Source organism: Lolium perenne, chromosome 4 (assembly GCF_019359855.2).
Source record: "Lolium perenne isolate Kyuss_39 chromosome 4, Kyuss_2.0, whole genome shotgun sequence".
In the NCBI taxonomy this organism is placed as follows: domain Eukaryota; kingdom Viridiplantae; phylum Streptophyta; class Magnoliopsida; order Poales; family Poaceae; genus Lolium; species Lolium perenne.
In genome coordinates, this window is record NC_067247.2 from 54,955,212 (window position 1) to 54,977,611 (window position 22,400).

Genomic DNA, 22,400 nt, shown 5'->3' on the forward strand with positions numbered 1-22,400 from the left:
ATCCAGCATGCATCTATGTCTAAAAAGTCCACCTTCAGGTTATCATCCGAACCCCCTCCAGTATTAAGTTGCTAACAACAGACAATTGCATTAAGTATTGCGCGTAATGTAATCAATAACTACATCCTCAGACATAGCATCAATGTTTTATCCCTAGTGGCAACAGCACATCCATAACCTTAGAGGTTTCTGTCACTCCCTGCATTCACGGAGACATGAACCCACTATCGAGCATAAATACTCCCTCTTGGAGTTAAGAGTAAAAACTTGGCCAGAGCCTCTACTAATAACGGAGAGCATGCAAGATCATAAACAACACATAGATATAAATTGATAATCAACATAACATAGTATTCTCTATCCATCGGATCCCAACAAACACAACATATAGCATTACAGATAGATGATCTTGATCATGTTAGGCAGCTCACAAGATCCGACAATGAAGCATAATGAGGAGAAGACAACCATCTAGCTACTGCTATGGACCCATAGTCCAGGGGTGAACTACTCACACATCACTCCGGAGGCGACCATGGCGGTGTAGAGTCCTCCGGGAGATGAATCCCCTCTCCAGCAGGGTGCCGGAGGCGATCTCCTGAATCCCCCGAGATGGGATTGGCGGCGGTGGCGTCTCTGGAAGGTTTTCCGTATCGTGGCTCTCGGTACTGGGAGTTTCGCGACGAAGACTATTTGTAGGCGGAAGGGCAGGTCAGGGGGCCACACGAGGGGCCCACACCATAGGGTGGCGTGGCCAGGGCTTGGGCCGCGCCGCCCTATCATCTGGCCGCCTCGTGGCCCCACTTCGTTAGCTCTCCGGTCTTCTGGAAGCTTCGTGTGAAAATAGGCCCCTGGGTGTTGATTTCGTCCAATTCCGAGAATATTTCCTTACTAGGATTTCTGAAACCAAAAACAGCAGAAAACAAAGAATCGGCTCTTCGGCATCTCGTTAATAGGTTAGTTCCAGAAAATGCATAAATATGACATAAAGTATGCATAAAACATGTAGATATCATCAATAATGTGGCATGGAACATAAGAAATTATCGATACGTCGGAGACGTATCAGTCAGGCAGAGTAACATCAGGTTATAATGCATGTGTTCACTGTGATACAGATCAGCTGGCAGTGAGGATAATAAACAAGATATGCTATATGGGCCATCGCCGTTTCCTTCCAATAGGTCACAGTTTCCGAAAAAATAATAAAAAATTGCAATTTATTGGTGATCAGGCCTGTTCAAAGACTGAACCGCAGCACTTTACGAGTCACGAGTTGGAGGTGCACCTAGAAGCGGTCAGAAATGTTAAACCAGGAAAACCACCAGCCGCCACAGCAGGTACAGCAGAGAAGAATACAGAAGATGCAGCAGCAGTAGTAGCAGGTAGAAAAAGGAAGAAGAGAGGAGATGAACTGAGTCTAGCAGCTACCAAAAGGAAGATGGGAGGTGAAATAGCAGCATGTACCAAGAGGAAGGAAATGGAAAATGATAGACCGAGAATATTTTATAAGCGCAGGGCCACTCTTTGGGACTTGCCGTATTGGGCTGGTAAGAAGCTTCGGCATAATATTGATATCATGCACATGGAGAAAAATATATGTGACAGCATTGTCGGCACATTACTCAACATTCCATCCAAGACAAAAGATAGCTCAAATGCTAGGATTGATTGTGCAACATTGAATGTTAACAGGCACTTGCAACTGGATCGTAATGACAAAGTGAACAAAGGCAAGGAAAAACATTATAAGTTTCGAGGCGCGGAATTCACATTGCCGATGCCTAAAAGGAGATTATTTTGTGAGTACCTCCGAGGTGTGATGTTCCCGTTCGGATTTGCTTCCAACATTGCAAATTGTCTCAGTGCTGAAGAAAACAAGATCCAAGGGTTGAAAACTCACGATTGTGACATCCTGCTGCAAAGGCTTTTAGCTATTGGCATTAAAGATTTAGTGAAGCCAAATATGTACAACGTGATTGCAGAGTTGGGAAGGTTCTTTAGGGAAATATGTAGTAAAACTCTAAGCAGAGCTGTTGTAAAATGTCTTAAGGTGGACATAGCAGTAATCCTGTGCAAGCTGGAGCTGATATATCCTCCAGCGTTCTTTGATGTGATGGTGCATTTGGCTGTTCATCTACCTGATGAGGCACTTTTAAGAGGTCCGGTACAGTATGGATGGATGTACCCTATAGAACGTCGACTGTGCACTTTCAAGAATACAGTTAGGAACAAAGCTAGACCGGAGGCTTGCATTGCAGTGGTGTATATTGCTGCTGAAGCATATACATTTGCATCAAGATATATTCCTGATATTGAGACCAGATTCTACCGGGGTCGCAGAATTTTGGAAGTTGGAGGATCTGTTTTTAATCATGGTGTTGAGCTAATAGGAAAGAGGACCGAAAAAACATTAGAGCAGTCTGAATTTGAACAGCTGTCTTGGTATGTGCTGAATAATGCTGCAGAGGCTGATGAATATGTTAAGTGAGTACTATGCACACGAAATCCTCAGTTCCTCGCATATACTATGAACTTGTATCAAAATGAAATATATTCAGCTGACTTGGCTATGTTTTGCAGGTTGTACATGGAAACGAATGGAAAGCTATCGGCACGTGGGAGTGGGTTTCGAGATTTGGTTTGAGAAACATGTAAGATGTTCAATTGCACTCTGACTTGTCTATGTGTTTTCACATGAGATGACCTCTTGTCTATTTTGTAATCGTAGATCTCAAAACTCCATGCGGAGAATCCAGGCGCTGTTAGTGCTGATCTCCTTGTCCTATCACGTGGTCCAGATAAGAGGGTGTTGGCAGCTGCAGCTTGCAATGCCAATGGTGTCCATTACAGCTCCTATGAGCGTGAACAACATTTGAAGACACGAAATAGTGGCATCACAACCACTGGAGATCACTTGACAACCAGAAAGAAGAGATCAGAGTCATTTGACCATTATGGTCACATAGAAGAGGTTATTCAGTTGTCCTATAGTGATAAGGTTACTGTCCGATCTGTGGTTCTATTTAAGTGTTACTGGTACAACCAAGATCCAAACAAGGGCAAAGGTGCCAGAAATGATGGGTATTTCATATCAGTCAATACTACTGCTCAGTGGTACAAGGATGATCCTTATATTTTGGTACCTCAAGCGGCCAAGGTACTTTTCTTGGAAGACAGATCTAGAAAAGGATGGCAGTATGTGCAAAAGTTTGTGGCAAGGAACATATATGATTTGCATGAGAATGCGGATCCAATAATTGGTGCCCAGCAAGATGATTTCGCTGGTTCTAGGAAAACTAAAGTTGCTGACTGATACGTCCAATTTGCATCACTATTTTATATCATAATTTGCTGTTATTCATTGATATATTTCATATTGGGACACAATACTTATGTTATTTCATCTATTTTGCATGTTTCATCATTATTGGAGGATCAAGCACCGGAGCCAGGATTCTGCTGGAAAAAGCACCGTCAGAACGCAATATTTCGGAAGATCAACTGTGGAAGGAAATTATACCAAAAATCCTATTTTTCAAGATGACGAAGGAAGCCAGAAGGAGGATCCAGGAGGACCCAGGGTGGGCCCACACCCTAGGGCGGCGCGGCCCATGCCCTGGCCGCGCCGCCATGTGGTGTGGAGGGCCCACGGCCCCTTTCGCCTCCTTTTCTTCGCGAAATCCTTCGTCCCGAAAACCTAAGCCACAGAGGGTACCTCGCGAAGAGTTACAGCCGCCTCTGCGGGGCGGAGAACACCAGAGAGAAAAGAGCTCTCCGGCGGGCAGGAATCCGCCGGGGAAATTCCCTCCGGGAGGGGGAAATCGACGCCATCGTCACCGTCATCGAGCTGGACATCATCTCCATCACCATCATCATCATTTCCACCATCATCACCGCCGTCTCCACCGCTGGACACCGTCACCGCCGTAGCAATTTGGGTTTGATCTTGATTGTTTGATAGGGGAAACTCTCCCGGTATCGATCTCTACTTGTTGTTGATGCTATTGAGTGAAACCATTGAACCAAGTTTATGTTCAGATTGTTATTCATCATCATATCACCTCTGATCATGTTCCATATGATGTCTCGTGAGTAGTTCGTTTAGTTCTTGAGGACATGGGTGAAGTCTAAATGTTAGTAGTGAACTATGGATGAGTAATATTCAATGGTGTGATATTTAAGTTGTGGTGTTATTCTTCTAGTGGTGTCATGTGAACGTCGACTACATGACACTTCACCATTTATGGGCCTAGGGGAATGCATCTTGTATTCGTTTGCTAATTGCGGGGTTGCCGGAGTGACAGAAACCTAAACCCCCGTTGGTATATTGATGCAGGAGGGATAGCAGGATCTCAGAGTTTAAGGCTGTGGTTAGATTTATTCTTAATTACTTTCTTGTAGTTGCGGATGCTTGCAAGGGGTATAATCACAAGTATGTATTAGTCCTAGGAAGGGCGGTGCATTAGCATAGGTTCACCCACAAAACACTTATCATAACAATGAAGATTATTTAGCCGTATGAAGCGAAAGCACTAGACTAAAATCCCGTGTGTCCTCGAGAACGTTTGGTCATTATAAGTAAACAAACCGGCTTGTCCTTTGTGCTAAAAAGGATTGGGCCACTCGCTGCAATTGTTACTCTCGCACTTTATTTACTCGTACTTTATTCAACTGTTACATCAAAACCCCCTGAATACTTGTCTGTGAGCATTTACAGTGAATCCTTCATCGAAACTGCTTGTCAACACCTTCGCTCCTCGTTGGGATCGACATTCTTACTTATCGAAGATACTACGATACACCCCCTATACTTGTGGGTCATCAAGACTATTTTCTGGCGCCGTTGCCGGGGAGTGAAGCGCTATTGGTAAGTGGAATTGGTAAGGAAAACCTTTACTGTTGTGCTGATTTTATTTCTGCCTACTGCTATAAGTCGTTATGGAGAGATCTTCTCTTCAATTTTTATTTGGGAAATCTACTACTACTGCAACGGTAGTGGATGAGGCGCCAGGTGAGGAAGTGATACCATATAAAATACCTATGAAAATTATTGAACGTGTTATGGATAACCGCTATGAAGGGGATGGAACTGTCCATCCCGGTGATCATTTACTGTTTTTGCATGAATTATGCGGTTTATTCAAATGTGCAGGTATTGCTATGGATGAAGTGAGGAAGAAACTATTCTCTTTATCGCTGTCTGGTAAAGCGGCGCATTGGTATAAATTACTGGATAATGGGGATTCTCTTGAATGGAATGATATTGTGCCCCGGTTTTATTCTAAGTTCTATCCTCCAAGTGAAATTCATAAGGATCGGAATCGCATATATAATTTTTGGCCTCATGATGGAGAGAGTATTGCCCAAGCTTGGGGGAGATTGAAGTCTTTAATGCTCAAATGCCCCATTCATGAGCTTCCTGGTAATGTTATTATTGATAATTTCTATGCAAGACTTTCTTTTCAAGACAAGACCTTGCTGGATACTTCTTGTTCTGGATCATTTACACGCAACAAAGAAGAGTTTAAAAGGGATCTTCTTGATCGGATCCAAGAAAATACGAAGGTTGGGAGAACGACAAGGATAGAGAATCAGGTATAATTTATGATTATAAATGCATTGAAGCTTTTATGGATCTCGATAAATTTCGTAATATGAGTGCTACATATGGTCTTGATTCTCAAGTTGCTGTAAATCTTTATAAAGCTTTTGCCTCTCATTATGAATTGCCAAAGAAGAATTTTGATAAGTATCATGAACCGTATAAAGATAAAATTGATTCATCTATTAATAAATGCGTTGTAGTTGAAACTGCTGATCATATTATTCCTGAAGCTTATATTGAAAAAACTCCTTTCCTCGCTAAAATGAAGGAGTACTCTGTTATAAATAGTGCGGTTCATAAAAGTGAAAAGAAACCTGTAGAACCTTGAAGAACAAATAAAAGTTGAACCTCTTTGTTGCAATAGTTAAAGATCTTGTATTGAAAATGTGGAGGATGGTCATATTATTTTACGTGAAGATGCTTCTAATATTGTTTCACATCCTAATAAACCCAAACAAGCTAGTGTTCCTATGCTATCTGTTAGAATTGGTGATCATTGCTATTATGGATTATGTGATATTGGTGCAAGTGTTAGTGCTATTCCTTATGAGCTTTACACGGAGATTATGCATGAAATTGATTCTTGTGAACTTGAAGATATTGATGTGGTTATTCAGCTGGCTAATAGAGAAACTATTTCTCCAATTGGTATTGTTCGAGATGTGGAAGTTTTATGCGGTAAGATTAAATATCCTGCTGACTTTTTGGTACTTGGTTCTGCTGCTAGCGATTATTGTCCTATTATCTTTGGTAGACCTTTTCTAAATACTTGTGGAGCTATTATAGATTGCAAGAAAGAGAAAATTTTGACTAAATTTGCTGGTGAATCTTATGAGGTTAACTTCTCTAAATTTACTAAAACTCCTTATAAAGCTGATTTGCCTAGTAATGATTTTAAAATGGAACAGTGTGCATCTATTGTTCTTGTTCCTAACAATCCTTTGCAGCAACATTTGGAGGATAGCGAGAGTGAAGTTTTTAGGAAAGAAAGAGATGAGCTCGAGGAAATTTTTCTTCGCCAACCTATTCTCAAGCATGATTTACCGGTGGAAGACTTGGGTACAACACCGCCACCAAAGGAAGATCCTGTTTTTGATTTAAAGCCTTTGCCTGATAATCTTAAATATGCTCATATTGATGATAAGAAAATATATCCTGTTATTATTAGTTCTAAGCTTTCAGAGATTGAGGAAGAAAGGTTATTGGAAATATTGAAGAAGCACCGAGGAGCTATTGGCTACACTCTTGATGATTTGAAAGGGATTTCTCCTTCTATTTGCCAACATGCTATTAATATGGAAGATGATGCAAAGCCTATTGTTGAACATCAGCGTCGTCTAATTCCGAAGATGAAGGAAGTGGTAAGGAATGAGGTATTAAGACTTCTTGAAGCTGGTATTATATATCCTATTGCTGATAGTAGATGGGTTAGTCCTGTGCATTGCGTTCCCAAGAAAGGAGGAATGACTGTTGTGCCTAATGATAATGATGAGCTCATCCCTCAAAGAGTAGTTGTAGGGTATAGAATGTGCTTTGATTTTCGAAAAGTTAATAAAGTTACTAAGAAAGATCATTGCCCTTTACCATTTATTGATCAAATGCTAGAAAGATTGTCTAAAAATACTCATTTTTGCTTTCTTGATGGGTATTCTGGGTTTTCACAAATTGCTGTTAAAGCTAAGGATCAAGAGAAAACCACTTTCACTTGTCCCTATGGAACTTATGCTTATAGACGTATGCCTTTTGGTTTATGTAATGCTCCTGCTACTTTTCAAAGATGCATGTCTGCTATTTTTCATGGTTTTTGTGAAAGTATTGTAGAGGTATTCATGGATGATTTTTCCGTCTATGGGAATTCTTTTGATAGTTGCTTGCGAAACCTTTATAAAGTTTTGCAGAGATGTGAAGAGACTAACCTTGTTCTTAATTGGGAGAAATGCCACTTTATGGTTAATGAAGGAATTGTATTGGGACATAAAATTTCTGAGAGAGGTATTGAAGTTGATAGAGCTAAAGTTGAAGCAATTGAGAAGATGCCCTATCCGAGGGATGTTAAAGGTATTCGTAGTGTTCTTGGTCATGCCGGGTTTTATAGGAGATTTATTAAAGATTTCTCCAAGATTTCAAAGCCTCTTACTAATCTTCTTCAAAAAGATGTACCATTTGTTTTTGATGATGATTGTAAGGAAGCTTTTGAAACTCTTAAGAAAGCCTTAACAACTGCTCCTATAGTTGAACCTCCTGATTGGAACTTACCCTTTGAGATTATGTGTGATGCTAGTGATTTTGCTGTAGGCGCTGTTCTTGGACAGCGAGTAGATAAAAAACTGAATGTTATTCATTATGCTAGTAAAACTCTTGATGCTGCTCAAAGAAATTATGCTACAACTGAAAAAGAATTAGTAGCTGTAGTCTTTGCTTGCGATAAATTTAGATCTTATATTGTTGATTCAAAAGTTACTATTCATACTGATCATGCTGCAATTAGATACCTTATGACAAAGAAAGATGCTAAGCCGAGGCTTATTAGATGGGTACTTCTTTTGCAAGAATTTGATTTACATATTGTAGATAGGAAAGGTGCTGATAATCCTGTTGCTGATAATTTGTCTAGATTGGAAAATATTGCTTATGATCCTGTTCCTGTTAATGATAGTTTTCCAAATGAACAATTGGCTGTAATAAAGGTGAGCTCGCGAGACAGTCCTTGGTATGCCGATTATGCTAACTTTATTGTTTCCAAGAACTTGCCTCCAACCTTTTCAGCTCAGCAGGAAATTCTTTTATGACTTGAGGCATTATTTCTGGGATGACCCACACTTATATAAAGAAGGAGTGGATGGTATTATGCGAAGGTGTGTTCCCGAATATGAACAACAAGAGATATTGAGTAAATGTCATGGTAGTGCTTATGGAGGACATCACGCCGGAGAAAGAACCGCGCAAAAGGTTCTACAATCAGGTTTTTATTGGCCAACTCTCTTCAAGGATGCGAGAAAGTTTATTTTATCTTGTGATGAATGCCAAAGGGTTGGTAATATCTCCAGACGTAATGAAATGCCTATGAATTATACTCTTGTTATTGAACCATTTGATTGTTGGGGATTTGACTTCATGGGACCTTTTCCCTCTTCGGAAGGTAACACTCACATAATTGTTGCTGTTGATTATGTTACTAAATGGGTGGAAGCTATACCTACAAAAAGTGCTGATGGTGAGACCTCTTTAAGAATGCTTTTAGATATTATTTTCCCTAGATTTGGAGTACCTAGATATATTATGACTGATGGAGGTTCTCATTTTATTCATGGAGGTTTTAGAAAAACTCTTGCTAAGTATGGTATTAATCATAGAATTGCTTCCGCTTATCATCCTCAAACTAGCGGTCAAGTAGAATTATCAAATAGAGAGATTAAACCTATTTTGGGAAAGACCGTTAATAAAACTAGAAAGAATTGGGCTAGTAAATTGAAGGATGCACTATGGGCTTATAGAACTGCTTACAAAAATCCCATGGGAATGTCACCTTATAAAATGGTTTATGGGAAAGCTTGTCATTTACCTTTAGAACTAGAGCACAAAGCTTACTGGGCTGTTAGAGAATTAAATAAAGATCCTAAACTTGCCGGTGATAAGAGGTTGCTGCAATTAAGTTCTCTAGATGAATGGAGAAGTGAAGCTTATGAAAATGCTAAACTCTTTAAAGAGAAAGTTAAAAAATGGCATGATAGAAGGATTATCAAAAGAGAATTTAATATTGGGGATAAAGTCCTATTGTATCGGTCTCGTCTCAGATTCTTTGCAGGGAAATTACTCTCGAAATGGGAAGGACCATATGTTGTCGAGGAGGTGTATCGTTCAGGAGCAATCAAAATTAGCTCTCTCCAAGGCAATGCTACGCAAGTGGTGAATGGACAAAGACTCAAGCATTATATCTCAGGTGATTCCTATAATGTTGATGTTGATATTATTCAAGTGGAGGCACCGGAGGCTTTCATCAAAGGGCAAATTGACAGTCCGCCAGAACTTGACTTTGAATAGGTAACAGTACTGATAATGAAAAGTACGCAATTTACTTTCCGAACAATATTTTCGCTGTTTTTGGAAAATATGAAAAATTACGAGTTCGAAACGGAGTGGAAAGGACGCACGAGGGCGTGGCACCATAGGCCGGCGCGGCCTGGCCAGGGCCCGCGCCGCCCTATGGTTTGGCTGCCCCGTCGCCCCTTTCCGACTCTGGTTCGATCTGGTACTTTCCGTTTGTCGTGAAATTTTTTGCTATATAATCCCCCGGACCCCTGGAGGTCCGTATATCATTTTCTCGACGTGTTTTGTTTCGAGCTGTTTCTGCCAGGATTTGTTTCGGATCTAAAGCCATCATGTCTTCATCGGAAACTCCGAAGGATAGCTCCAGCAAGGATGTTGGCAACTTGTACAGGGAGGAGCTGAGGATGCACCCCAAGGAGTTGCTGCTCGTTGAAGGAGAACTGCAGGTCAAGGATGTCCAGGGCCCTAAAGGAGAAGGAAGCTTGGAAGACAGGATGGAGAAGCTAGAACAGGAGGTTTTCAAATACAAGAAGATGGCTGAGCGTGAGGTGGATATCTTCCACAGAATTGTGTCTGAACTCATTGCTGAACATGAGAAGGAAACTGGGAAGCTTTGGAGCGACATCCTCTCACTTCACGACACCACCAACAAGCTCCAAGCACAACTCTATGACGTTCAGAATCAGAACTGTGAGTATGAAAACAGGTTTAAATACATAAGCCGTCTTTGCCAGGTTCTGTGGATTCCCGAGACCAAGATGTCGTTTCTTGATGGAGAGCCTCTTCCTTGGAAGTTTGATGACGGGAGTTCATCACCACCATCGCCGCAGGAGTAATTCATCATCGGTATTGGCATCCCCTTGGTTTGTTCCAAGCTTGGGGGAGTGCCGCGGTATCACATTATCACTACCTTTTACCTTTTATTGTCAAGTAGTGTCATATCATGAGTAGGGAAGTTATCATATAAGATGGGTTGCAGTTGGAAGTATCTCTCCTTTAGTTGGTTATCCATGTATCCCTTGGTGTGAGTTATCGTTATGGAATATTAATGAGAAGTCTTATCATTTACATATTGCACATCTTATTCTAGTTTGCAATCTCTATTATATGATTTACCTTGTTGTTAGTATTGGTATCACTTTGGGAGCATTGAATAAATCTATTTGGTTTTGGCAAACTTAGCATTGGTCAATAGCAACAACACTTTGAGGTTTAATTAGAAAAGAGAAATACATGTAGATGTTTCATTGTCTTTCTTGTTAGCTCATAGCTTACTATTCTGAAGTTAAGATTGTTTGTGCTTACAAGAAAGATGCATGATTGTTTCTATCATATGTATATTTGTTTGTTTCCCTCGACTCTTATGCTTGCTAATTAACCTTGCTAGCCAAAGACCTGTACTGAGAGGGAATACTTCTCGTGCATCCAAACCTTAACCCAAACCTATGCCATGTGTGTCCACCATACCTACCTACTACATGGTATTTTCTGCCATTCCAAGTAAATACTTCATGTGCTACCTTTAAACAATTCAAAACTTAGTATCTCTTATTTGTGTCAATGTTTCATAGCTCATGAGGAAGTATGTGGTGTTTTATCTTTCAATCTTGTTGGGCAACTTCCACCAATGGACTAGTGGCTTCATCCGCTTATCCAATAATTTTGCAAAAAGAGCTGGCAATGGGATTCCCAGTCCCAAATTAATTAAACTAAATAGACACTCCTCCATGGTATGTGATTGATGGACGGCACCCGAAGATTCGGTTAGCCATGGCTTGTGTAAGCAAAGGTTGGGGGGAGTGTCATCATCATAATAAAGCTAAAATAAAAAGGCACTCCTTCATGGTATGAGATTGTTGGCAGGCACCCGAGGATTCGGTTAGCCATGGTTTGTGAAAGAAAGGTTGGAAGGAGTGCCACACAAAATGAAAATAATATGGGAGCCGCTCTTTGGAGGTTGTTTGGCAAGGGGGTTAGAGTACCCGCTACCAGTCGTTGACAACAACAAACACCTCTCAAAATGTTACTTTTACCCTCTCTATATGATTGCAAAACTGAAAAAGCTCTAGCACATGATTTAATCCCTGCTTCCCTCTGCGAAGGGCATGTCTTTTACTTTATGTTGAGTCAGTAAACCTATTTCCCTCCATCTCAAGCAAGCATTTGAGTAGTTGTGATCAAACCATTATATTGTGATTTGCTTCATCATGTCTTTTATTCTTCTTTGTTTAGTACAAGTTTTATCTGAATGAATATAGCTTTGCACGTTATCAATGATTATGAAGAGACCATTATGATTGAGTATGCAAGTTGTGCCCTATAAACTTTAACATGAGAGCGCTGCTCAATGAGATAAGTATAATCCGTTGACTGTTCTCCGACCAAGAACGAAGTTTGCCATCACCAATTATGATTTCTTATGCACCTTTACTTGTGATTACCTTATACTTGTTTCAAGTTGAGTTGTAAGAGGTTGTTTACTATAATGTCTTGTGTGAATGAATATGATGCTTCTTGTCCGTATTTTATTTATCGACTCTTCACTCCATAAACATGTGGTCCTGTCTATCGAGCTCAGTTTCGCTTGGGGACAAGCGAAGTCTAAGCTTGGGGGGAGTTGATACGTCCAATTTGCATCACTATTTTATATCATAATTTGCTGTTATTCATTGATATATTTCATATTGGGACACAATACTTATGTTATTTCATCTATTTTGCATGTTTCATCATTATTGGAGGATCAAGCACCGGAGCCAGGATTCTGCTGGAAAAAGCACCGTCAGAACGCAATATTTCGGAAGATCAACTGTGGAAGGAAATTATACCAAAAATCCTATTTTTCAAGATGACGAAGGAAGCCAGAAGGAGGAGCCAGGAGGACCCAGGGTGGGCCCACACCCTAGGGCGGCGCGGCCCATGCCCTGGCCGCGCCGCCATGTGGTGTGGAGGGCCCACGGCCCCTTTCGCCTCCTTTTCTTCGCGAAATCCTTCGTCCCGAAAACCTAAGCCACAGAGGGTACCTCGCGAAGAGTTACAGCCGCCTCTGCGGGGCGGAGAACACCAGAGAGAAAAGAGCTCTCCGGCGGGCAGGAATCCGCTGGGGAAATTCCCTCCGGGAGGGGGAAATCGACGCCATCATCACCGTCATCGAGCTGGACATCATCTCCATCACCATCATCATCATCTCCACCATCATCACCGCCGTCTCCACCGCTGGACACTGTCACCGCCGTAGCAATTTGGGTTTGATCTTGATTGTTTGATAGGGGAAACTCTCCCGGTATCGATCTCTACTTGTTGTTGATGCTATTGAGTGAAACCATTGAACCAAGTTTATGTTCAGATTGTTATTCATCATCATATCACCTCTGATCATGTTCCATATGATGTCTCATGAGTAGTTCGTTTAGTTCTTGAGGACATGGGTGAAGTCTAAATGTTAGTAGTGAACTATGGATGAGTAATATTCAATGGTGTGATATTTAAGTTGTGGTGTTATTCTTCTAGTGGTGTCATGTGAACGTCGACTACATGACACTTCACCATTTATGGGCCTAGGGGAATGCATCTTGTATTCGTTTGCTAATTGCGGGGTTGCCGGAGTGACAGAAACCTAAACCCCCGTTGGTATATCGATGCAGGAGGGATAGCAGGATCTCAGAGTTTAAGGCTGTGGTTAGATTTATTCTTAATTACTTTCTTGTAGTTGCGGATGCTTGCAAGGGGTATAATCACAAGTATGTATTAGTCCTAGGAAGGGCGGTGCATTAGCATAGGTTCACCCACACAACACTTATCATAACAATGAAGATTATTTAGCCGTATGAAGCGAAAGCACTAGACTAAAATCCCGTGTGTCCTCGAGAACGTTTGGTCATTATAAGTAAACAAACCGGCTTGTCCTTTGTGCTAAAAAGGATTGGGCCACTCACTGCAATTGTTACTCTCGCACTTTATTTACTCGTACTTTATTCAACTGTTACATCAAAACCCCCTGAATACTTGTCTGTGAGCATTTACAGTGAATCCTTCATCGAAACTGCTTGTCAACACCTTCTGCTCCTCGTTGGGATCGACATTCTTACTTATCGAAGATACTACGATACACCCCCTATACTTGTGGGTCATCACTGACATTGATGAAACCTCGTTGGATACAGGTATCCCTGCACATGATGGAGAAGTAGATTTCACTGTTGAGGTTAGTATAGTCGACAAAGAGATGGATAAACTGAAGCTACCTGGTGAATCTCAGAAGGAGAATGGACACGGCGAGCAGGATGAGACCATGCACGAATATCAGAATGAAGACGGAGGTGATGATGATGATGATGATGATGATGATGATTAGACTCTTGTCTCTGTATCATGCTGTGAGATGAAGAACCATGATTTGTTTTGATTTTTCTATTTGGAAAATGTATGAATCCTGAAGACAATTATCTGTTGGATTGTAATCCCATGATGACTAATTATTTATGTTTGTTGTCCTACTAAAAGTTGGTCAAACTTAATTGTGTGGAAGTAATCCCAGGCTGTTTGATTCATAGGGTCATATCCCATAGGAAAATAGAATGATAATAGATCAAACTAATGCAAAATATCTTATAACCACAATCAAATAGAATTTCTCTTGACATAGGATTCAAGTTGGCATGGCATCCCTATCATACAGGGTTTTTATTCATACTATGCTACAAATCGAAAATAAGATGGGTCAGCACTTTATCGCGGCAGATAGGGCAGCTGGCGTTCGTTACAAACCAGGAGAAGATGCACTTCCTATGGAACGGGTGTTTGCATCCCCGGAGACGCACCATTGTACGCCGCGACAGCCCCTGCATGCATATGCTGCAGTGGCCGTCCTCCGGCGCAACTAGGACCCAACTGTCTTGCAGCGCCGGCAAGTTGACGATGAGCCGGTGGTCCACCCTAAGGGTGAGGTCGAAGTGGAGGCCACCGACCCGACGACACGCCTGCTGCCACATCAGGTGCATAACATCGTAAGGCATGATGATGTCCCACTCCTCCTCCGTGAGGTTCAGGTTCTTGAGCAGCCATACACGGGCAAGAATCTCGCGCATAGTTCGCACGACATAGCCCCCACTACGCAGCTCCCTCGGAGGCAAGCCAAGATCCAGCACCACCTCTTCGCAGGGTGTAGTGGCGATATCGTCCTCATCCAGTGGGGCAGGGAAGGGGCCGGCCATCCTCCTGAGCTCGTACGTCCTCGAGAAGAAGATGTGCACTGTCATATTGTACGGGGACGCCTCGCCCACGGCCGGCGGCTCGTCGACGGAGAAGTCGGTCGTGCTTGCCGACACACGGCAGGCACGGAAGACATGTGGGCCAGACTCGATGATGCGCTCGCGTGAGGAGCGCTCTAGTAGGGGCGTCGCCGCCATTGGGGATTCTTCGGAGGGGTGTAGACTGGCGGCTAGTCGACGGTGAGGTGGTTGGTGTGAGATCTCTGGGATGAGGCAAGGGGAAGTGGGCGAAGTGCTCGGGACTAGGGACTCTCCTCAACTTTCCGCAGTAGTATAATATAATAATAATAATTGGTGGACGAGGGAGACTAGTCCATAGACTACCCAAAGTTGAGTACAGTAGTAGTAGTACATCATGTTCGAGGGAAAATGCCCAAGATTTATTATCAAAATTCAAGCTAATTTCGCCTATTTTGTTCTGCCGTTTTTTTCTTGAACACAGTTCTGCCGTTCATTAGACATCATCCAACGGCCTTGGTCTCTGGGATTCGCTGCTACAGTGTCATCTACTATTTTCTACCCAATTCCAGAAACATCCATAAAGCTATAGATAGCTTTCCTGCTTGTTGGCCCCACCCCATTTTTTAAATCTTTTCTTCCTTATCCCCATAGCAGCTACTTGCAGCCATTGCTACACCAGCGAGGTGATCTCTATGATAGGCACGGTTTTAGTAAGACAGCAAGTTGTAGATAGCTAACCATGAGACACATGCCTCTCTAGTTGAGACGACTGATCGAGCTCTCTCTTGTGATTGGGCTCCAATGGTCGAGGTGAGTCACAGCTGCAATGACAGAGGTTTGTGCTGGATGTAGGCACTGGGATAGAATTAATTAGCACAGAGGCGTAACTAGCACTAGATGGAGAAGGCATATTACACATATCGGACACGAATTTGCGTCTGGCGAGCAGCTCGCATTCACTTGCATCAGTGCGGTACAACAAAGATGATGAAGAAGGATTGGAGCTTTGAAGGTAGTCAGAAAAGTTAGTACAAAAAATAATACGTGCAAAACTTAACCTGTATAAACGCACATGCATGGATAATTTTAATTTCTGCATGAGAAAGACATGTCAATTTCAGTAAGACATGGTTTGATTCGTCAAATTTGATGCTCCTTAATGCATTTTAAGTGAAGATTACAGGTTTATTCATTATAATTGCCGATTTTTAACGTTACGTGCAGCTGACTAGCAAACTATAAGTGTGTGATTGCTTGCTTCCAAAATAAGGATATGTAATCATTTTGTATAAGGTAGTCCCAATTAGTCGTTATATTGCAGAACTTAAAGAGTTTTGAGAGATTCAACTCGTTGCTACTCCATAAAAATGGTCATGTTGACAAATTTGATCCAGTGTTGAACAGAGCCAGAAACATTTCTAAAACTTGAGCATGGAAGAGGCTAGGGGTAAATGCTCCAAGGCCAGCCGAGCCTATCGTAGGTGCCGTCGCGAGGCCGATGTGCTCGTCGCCGGTACGTATCTCCGCTTAATAGGTACCTTAATTTGGGGCGCGCGCGGACGCTGCGCTACCCCGAGCTCGAGACGCCGCCATACCGCTAGCTCGACCATGGCGGCGGCGGCGGAAGGTAAAGCTCCTGCTGACAAACATATTGGGCACAAATGGGAAACCTTCAGTAACCCATGTTCCATTTTTTTTGTCAGGATAACCCCATGTACCACCTTCCCAATAGAAAAAGTACTGTTCAACCTTCCCCTGTTGGGCCCAATATTTCACTTTTGGGTTGCCAACGAACATCTACATGGTAATTGTTATCGGTCTACTTGCTCATTTGTCGAAGCCCAATAACCACAAATGGGCCTTTCTGCTCATGCAATTTCGGCCCTTTTCTAATGAAACACAGATCCTATGATTGGCAAAAAAACACGGAGATTCTACATAAAAGTTGTTTTTATTTAATTTGAATTATTGGGTTCCAATTTTTGAAACTGCTCATGCACAATATGAAAATCCTTGATCGCTCCATAACCACATGGATAACGGTATTTTTAAAAATTCATAAAGTGGATTTGAAATTTAAAACATATCCTGATAATTCCATGATTTAATCTATCAACTTGCAAGATTTTGGAGCGAAAGAGCTTGTATTAGTCTGCAAAAATAATACTGATAAACCTGTCGTTAACAAGAAATGAAGGTTTATCGTTCAGAGAGGATGCCATGTGGGACCCATGAGACAGTAGCGTCCTCAACGTTTCAAAGAAAAAGGCAAGTAGCCTGAAAATAGAGGTAAAAAATAAATCCTAGAAAGGAAACATTTATAGTTCATAGAGGCTGACATGTGGGACCGATCTGCCAGCAGCATCCTCATCATTTCGAAGTCGGCAGGGATCAGAAGAAAAAGGCTAATAGCCAGAAATTAGGGGTCAAAAATAAATCCAAAAAGGAAACTTTTATTCTTCATAGAGGATGACATGTGGGACCGACCTGCCAGCAGCGTTTCAAAGGGGGCAGGGGATCAAAAGAAAAAGGCAAATAGCCAGAAATTAGGGGAAAAAAATAAATCCAACAAAGGAATGGTTTATTGTTCATAGATGCTGACATGTGGGACCCTTGAGCCACCTGCGACCTCAATTTCAAAGGCGGCATATGATCGAAAGAAAAAGACAAGTGACCAAAAATCAGGGGGTAAAAAAAATCTAAGAAAAGAAACTTTATTGTACATAGAGGATGACATGCGGGTCCCATGAGCCAGAATGTTACTCAACTTTTCAGAGGCGGCATGAGATCGAAAGAAAAAGGAAAGTGACCAAATATCAGGAGCAAAAAATAATCCAAGAAAAGAAACTTTTATTATACATAGAGGATGGCATATGGGTCCCACTTATACAAGCTCTTTCGCTCCAAGATCTTGCAAGTTGATTGTACATAGAGGATGACATGCGGGCCCCTTGTGTCAGCAGCTTACTCAACGTTTCCAAGGCGGCAGGGGATCAAAAGAAAAAGGAAGTAGCCAGAAATTAGCGGTCAAAAATAACTCCAAGAAAGGAAACTTTTATTGTTCATAGAGGATGACATGCGGGACCCATGCGCTAGCAGCTTCCTCAGCGTTTCAAAGGCGGCATGAGATCGAAAGAAAAAGACAAGAGACCAAATATCAGGAGCCAAAAATAATCCAAGAAAAGAAACTTTATTGTACATAAAAGATGACATGCGGGTCCCATTTTGCAGCAGCGGTGTCAACGTTTCAAATGCGGCTTGAGATCAAAAGAAAAAGAGTAGCCAGAAATTAGGGGGTAAAAAAAACTCCAGAAATTAGGATGGCATGCGGGTCCCATGAGTCCGCAACTTACTCAATGTTTCAAACGTGGCATGAGATCGAAAGAAAAAGGCAAGTGACCAAATATCAGGATCCAAAAATAATTCAAGAAAAGAAACTTGATTGTACATAGAGGATGACATGCGGGTCCCATTTAGCAGCAGCGGTATCACCGTTTGAGAGGCGGCAGGGGATCGAAAGAAAAAGGCAAGTGACCAAATATCAGGAGCCAAAAATAATCCAAGAAAAGAAATTTTTATAGTACATAGAGGATGACATGCGGGTCCCATGAGCCTGCAGGTTCCTCAACGTTTCAAACGTGGCATGAGATCGCAAGAAAAAGGCAAGTGACCAAATATCAGGAGCCAAAAATATTCAAGAAAAGAAACTTGATTGTACATAGAGGATGACATGCGGGTCCCATTTTGCAGCAGCGGTATCACCGTTTGAGAGGCTGCACGGGATCGAAAGAAAAAGGCAAGTGACCAAATATCAGAAGCCAAAAATAATCCAAGAAAAGAAATTTTATTGTACATAGAGGATGACATGCGGGTCCCATTTTGTAGCAGCGGTCTCAACGTTTCCAAGGCGGCACAGGACCAAAAGAAAAATGAAGTAGCCAGAAATCAGGGGGTGAAAAAAATCGAAGAAGAAACATCTCAATTGGGCTGCATCTGGACATCTGGGTTTTCTAACTATCCTGCTTGGCCTTTTGACTCGTACAATTTCAGCCCACTCCAAAATATGAAAGTTCGGAATTTTCTAAAAAAAAAGGAAAGGCCTATGCTTCGCAAAAACAAAAAAACAAGGAGATTCAACATATAAGTTTGTTTATGTAAAAATAAAGATTTAATTTATCCGTTTGAAATAGCTCAGAGCGCAATACACTGTTTATTGTCTGCAAAATAATCAAGATATCACATGTTTCTTGTACGGGGAGACTGACATCGGGGACCCATGAGCCAGCAGCGTCGTCAACGTTTTAAAGGCGGCAGGGGATGGAAAGAAAAAATAAACCAAAAATATGTTGGTAAAAAATCCAAGAGAAGAAACATTTCGTTCTAAGAGGATGACATGCGGGACCCATGAGGCAGCAGCATCCTCAGCGTTTATTGTTCATAGAGGCTGACATGTGGGACGCGTGAGCCAGCAGCGTCCTCAACTTTTTAAAGGCGGCAGGAGATCGAAATAAAATATAGGGATTTCTATTTTCGTGCCCTCGGGTCCTTAGTTGTACTCAGTTTTCCCCAGCTCCTTAGTTTTTCCTCAGTTTTCCCCAAGCCCTTGTCTGTAACCCGCAGAAAGAGCTCGGACGGAAGGAATCCCGTTTAGTTGACGTTGGTTGGTGCTGGCAAGTGGGGCCGCTGTTGGTGCCCCGCAGTGGACACGTCTCCACTTATCCAGATCATCGTGGGACCCACAACTTGTCCATGTTAGCGCGCCGGACCCACAGCTTACCCAGGTGACCGTTGCAAAATGGGAGCCCGAGCCAGCCCCGCGCCCGTGCCCGTGCCATTGCTTCCTCTTTCTTTCTCCGCGCCCCATTGTTCTTCTTCTCCGCCAGCGGCATCCCTTCTCCGGTAGGCGGGTGATGTCTAGTTTCTCTTCGACCTCCCGTTCTTCATGGCCGCAGTATGGACCCGTGCCTTTGACAAGATGCCCTGACTGCCCACGCCAGGAGCCTCTGAAGCGGTCGATCTGTAAGACGGACGAGAACGGCAACCGTGGACGTGAGTTCATTGCATGCGAGAGCTTGCCATATAGAGAGGGGGATAAGGTTAGATCTCGCTCCAATTTCTCTGTTTTCTCTCGATTTTCTTGTTATTCCCTCGAATTTGGGATTTAGGGTTCACGTTGTTGTTTTCAGATCTTGAAGAAATGCAGGCATTTCGAGTGGATCGATGTGTACGTTCAGAGGCTTCAGTTGCAGGAATCAATTGGCGCTATTGGGGGGCGCAATTTGGGAGGGGGGGGACTTGATGTAGAGAATGCGGCGGAGAGAGGAGCCGTTCCGATTATGCCTAATGCTCCCAATGCAGAACTGGTGGAAGTGAAGGGAGAACTGAAGAAAATGAACAAGCAGTTAAGGCAGCTGATCGAGTTGAAGAAGCAAGCTAACCTGATGGCTGGTTTTTTTTTGTTGTATAATTACGATCGGATTCTTATCATTGCTCACCAGGCGCTAGAAGTTGTTACAAGGGATACCTTACAAATCCATTATTCAGTTACATGTACTTGTAGTTGTTTTCAAAGTTAGTGTGTGCATTCACCGAAATTACCAACTATATTCCCTAAAAGAAAAGGAAAGCTAAAGATAGTTGATAATTGTTAGAGGGGTGACAAATAATGCAATCACCGAAATCTGCAAATATGTATGCCTCGTGTTTATACCAAAATTATACCACTTTTAGGCCGTTTCAAAATACCAATACCATATCCCAAACTATATTCCCTAAAAGAAAAGGACAGCTAAAGATAGTTGATAATTGTTAGAGGGGTGACAAATAATGCAATCACCGAAATTCGCAAATATGTATGCCTCATGTTTATAACAAAATTATACCACTTTTAGGCCGTTTCAAAATGGGATCCCTTTCAAAATAGGGTCCCTTCAAAATACCAATACAATATCCCAAACTATATTCCCTAAAAGAAAAGGACAGCTAAAGATAGTTGATAATTGTTAGAGGGGTGACAAATAATGCAATCACCGAAATCCGCAAATATGTATGCCTCATGTTTATAACAAAATTATACCACTTTTAGGCCGTTTCAAAATACCAATACTATATCCCAAACTATATTCCCTAAAAGAAAAGGACAGCTAAAGATAGTTGATAGCAATCACCGAAATCCGCAAATATGTATGCCTCATGTTTATAACAAAATTATACCACTTTTAGGCCATTTCAAAATACCAATACTATATCCCAAACTATATTCCCTAAAAGAAAAGGACAGCTAAAGATAGTTGATAATTGTTAGAGGGGTGACAAATAATGCAATCACCGAAATCCGCAAATATGTATGCCTCATGTTTATACCAATACTATATCCCAAACTATATTAAGTGGCAAACTCGTTATTGCACATAAATAGAGGGGTGGGCATTCTCCACCGACAGAGAGAGAGAGAGGGGTGGCCACGAAGAGAGAGAGAGAGAGAGAGAGGTTGCCACGAAGAGACGGATAGGGGTATATTGCCCGTTAGATCAGTGGATCAACGGTTCGTGGAGTCGATCCGTGTGACAACGGCTCAACCAATCAGGATAAGTTTGGGCTTCTCAGAGCATTTGTGACAGTACTTGAGGGCAAAACTGAGTAGTACTAAGAATCCAAGGGCACATAAATAGTAAATAGACTAAGGGATTCAAACAAAAGAATTACAAAATGAAAAATGTGTGTTTTGTACAATATAATTCATATTGGGCTACATCAAATTATTTGCAATTCAAATATAAATGAGTGTGACAATTATGGCATCATTTAGACAAACTATGTTTTGGGAAAGATGTTTTGCAAAGGGGTTTGGGTGGAAAACCAATCATCTTCATAGCTACACTAGTGATTCTGAGAAGTGGCAATTTGTGGTAAAACTTGATTTATATATGTTTGTTAAGGTTTTCTATGTGGCAGGTTGCGTAGGAAGACTCCATGAGTAGTTGCCACTATGTTTTTATTTTTTTGGATTTTTTTGCGCATGAAATGACTCAATTAGCTATGTTAATCTCATTTGTTGACTCTCTGTTGACCAGCTACTTGAGGGTAAAACTGAGTATATTGCACTTGCCGGTCTAAGTCCTCGAGGGGAAAACTGAGTACAGATAAAATTTCTGTATAAGGCCTGAGGTTATAACTGAGTACACCAAACGTCCCAGGGTTAGACTCGTGTAGCGGTGCACGCTGCAGCCGTGCATAGCGGACGCGTGTTGCGGTACACGCTACCTTCGTCTTTATAGAGCCCCTCTTTCTCTCCCTCGACGCACGTTCTCCCTGGCTCACTGCAACCGCCTCTCCTGTCCCATCATCTTCTCCACAACCGAAGAAAAAACCCCGAAGAAAACCGCCGGCGATGGAGAAGAATGAGATGCCCATTGTCGGCACATCAGCCGCCGCCCCCGTCCAGGCCCCTGTCGCTGCTTCCAACGTAGCAGCCGGTGCATCGGCCGCCGCCCCCGTCCAGGCCCCTGTCGCTG